The following is a 3,446-nucleotide window of genomic DNA, read 5'->3' as shown; positions in this document are numbered from 1 at the left end:
AAACCGATGCTTCCAGAGACCACCTGGATAGTTGTGCTGGTTGTGTTTTCAGGGAAAGAACTATTGAGCAAGCTGAATTTCTATTGAATAATATATTTTGTAATGATAATGATTGGACTCCTCCTGAACCAACTCCTAAGCCAACTCCGAAGAAAAGGGGTATTCTATTTCTCAGTCCTGAAGATATGCATGAGGCAAAGAATTCTATGAAAGAAAAGGGTATTATAGATGAAGATGTTAAGAATTTACCACCTATTGACGATATGCATGGTATTGATAACCCGACACAGGTAGTGAATGTAAATTCTCTCTATAGATTTGATGAAGGTGATATTCCTCGTAATAAGTTTGCTAGCCAATGCTTGGATGAGTTTGATAATTTTATTGTTAAACAAGAAAACTTCAATCCTTATGTTGGTAGACAATTGAAACGTAATGCTTATATGATTGAACACTTGAGTGATTATATGTCTAGAGTTAAAGGTCACCTTAGACTTATTAGTAAACATGCTTCTATGGTAACCACTCAAGTAGAAGAAGTGCTTAAAGCACAAGATGATTTGCTCAATGAATTAAATAATAAGAAAAATGATAATGATGTTAGAGTTGTGACTAGAGGGGGTAAAATGACTCAGGAACCTTTGTATCCCGAGGGCCACCCTAAGAGAGTTGAGCAAGATTCTCAAAGAACTAATGTTGATGCACCTAGTCCTTCTAAGAAGAAGAAAAAGAAAAATGATAGGCTTTGCATGCTTCTAGTGAACTTGTTGTTGACACACCTAAGAATCCCAATGATATTTCTATTTCTGATGCTGAAACACTATCTGGTAATGAACATGAACCTAGTGATAATGCTAATGATGATGTTCATATAGATGTTGAACCTAGCAATAACAATGATGTAGAGATTGAACCTGTTGTTGATCTTCATAACCCACAATCAAAGATCAATGTTATGATAAGAGAGACTTTGTTGCTAGGAAGCACAGTAAAGAAAGAGAACCATGGATTCAGAAACCCATACATTTTCCTCCTAAACCATCCAACAAAAAGGATGATGAGGATTTTGAGCGCTTTGCTGAAATGATTAGACCTATCTTTTTGCACATGTGTTTCACTAATATGCTTAAAATGAATCCTTATGCTAAGTATATGAAAAATATTATTACAAATAAAAGAAAGATACCGGACGCTGGAATTTCCAACAGGCTTGCCAATTATACTTTTAAAGGTGGAATACCAAAGAAACTAGGAGATCCCAGAGTACCAACTATACCATGCTCCATTAAAAGAAACTATGTTAAAACTGCTTTATGTGATCTTGGAGCCGGCATTAGTGTTATACCTCTCACTTTATATCGTAGACTTGATTTGAATAAGTTGACAACTACTGAAATATCTTTGCAAATGGCCGATAAATCAACTGCTATACTTGTCTGTATCTGTGAGGATGTTCCTGTTGTGGTTGCAAACGTAACTATTTTAGTGGACTTTGTTATTCTTCATATTCCCGAGGACGAACGTATGTCTATTATCCTTGGTAGACCCTTTTTGAATACAGCTGGGGCTGTTATTGTTTGCAACAAAGGCAATGTCACTTTTCATGTTAATGGTAAAGGAAAGAACCTCAGGTCCACAGTATCAATTCTATTGGAAAAATTTCAACGATTACTATTGGAGGTTTTGAATTCCCTCTTCCTACTGTCAAGAAGAAATATGATATTCTTATTGTTGGGGACATGCATATCCCTGTTGAGGTAACCTAGTGTTATTCGAAAATTCTCCGGTTTCATGCGATTCGTAAAGAGTTTGTTAACAAGACTTGATCAACCTTGTTAGTGGATTCCTTTTGATGAGCATGAGGTGGATGAAGTTAGAAAGCACAACTCTCTGTACCCTCCTTTTACTTTATGTTATTTAGATTAAATAAAGAAAAAATATTATTCTTTGTCTGTATTCTGAATTATCCTTGCAATAAAAATACCTCGAAAATAAAAGTTCTCCAAATGTCCTGAAAATAAAATATGATTTTTTGTTGAATACTAGCAAAAAGGCCCATACGTTGCAACGGTACGAAATGAAAATGGTTATAAACTCAAAATACATTTTACTATTTAAATAATGTTGGAGGTAGCATAACAAGATTAGATGTAAATTAAAGTACCAAGGACCATATTCTTGACACAAAGAGTGAAAATTCGCTAATACTTCAAGAAAGAAAAGAAATCCCCTGAGGTTAGAAGCAAAATGATGGACCTCGTGTTCATGCTTCACTTGTGAAGTTAACGTGAAGATGACATCAAAACAGGAAGTAAAAAAATCAAAGATATTAAAAGTTTTAGTAATCAAAGGAGATAATCAACATCCAACAAAAAGAGCAAACATTAATATTCTGAGTAATTGCGTACCAGTCACACCTTAAACCATTTGCTACACAATGATTGTCGCATATAAGGAGTAAGTATATTTCCTTTTTTGCGAAAAACTTTCAATATATTCATCTTCCATTATCTATTTCCCTTTTTCTTTTACTAAACATATGTACACTGTTTATCATGCCTACTTTTCTAGATCACAACCGATGTCTTGGCCTGCGTGCCACTTGTAGTATCTTTGTCTGTTCAACTTGTGGAATATTGTAATTTAAAAAACATGTGGAATATTAGCACATTTTGGACCCATTCCAGGCCTTGTGCATGAACGCCGATTTAATCAGTCTCTTTAATTAATAATCGGCCTCCATTAAATCCATCAATCTGCCTTTAATTAATCCCTCCATTCCATATATGAGCGAGATTTAATTGCGATCTTTCTCCCATAATTCAGGATTGCTGGGATTTGATCTGGTCTCTCTCCCATTAATTTCACCAAACCATCTCTCTCCCCATAATTTTCCCTTTCATTTCTTTAATGTATGAGCGCCCAATTTAATTCTCCTTTCTAGTTCCTCTGTGTATATATATAATTCCTCTTCTCCCATAATTCCTTCTTTTTGGGAAACATGATCGCTATGTATGCATATCCTCGCTACTTCTACATGTAAACAAGACTTGTCTCAATTGGTGGCAGCGCTCAACATTGAAGTGGAGGTCGTGAGCTCAATCCCCCGTGAGCAATTATTTTTCTCCACCTTCTTTATTTTCACAATAGCCTGATAGTGGGATGAGGCTCAATGTGGCGATGTGGCCCAAGCACTTGATGTAGGAAGGTTCGCGACGGACTGGACCAAATCTTTAGTGAGTACCCCAAACTAGTACCACCTCGTTTATATTACGATTTTGTCCATACAAATTGTGAAAGCATATTATGACATGAGAAGAAAGCGTATTGTGACGGTGAACCCGACAAAGTCAATCCGTGCTTTATTATTAGGGAGAGATTTAAGAATTTCTGGCACTAAGAAAACACCAGGGGGGCTCACCATTTGTCCATGAGGGTACCGGGCG

Source organism: Triticum urartu, chromosome 7 (assembly GCF_003073215.2).
Source record: "Triticum urartu cultivar G1812 chromosome 7, Tu2.1, whole genome shotgun sequence".
In the NCBI taxonomy this organism is placed as follows: domain Eukaryota; kingdom Viridiplantae; phylum Streptophyta; class Magnoliopsida; order Poales; family Poaceae; genus Triticum; species Triticum urartu.
Note: the sequence above shows the minus strand (reverse complement) of the source record.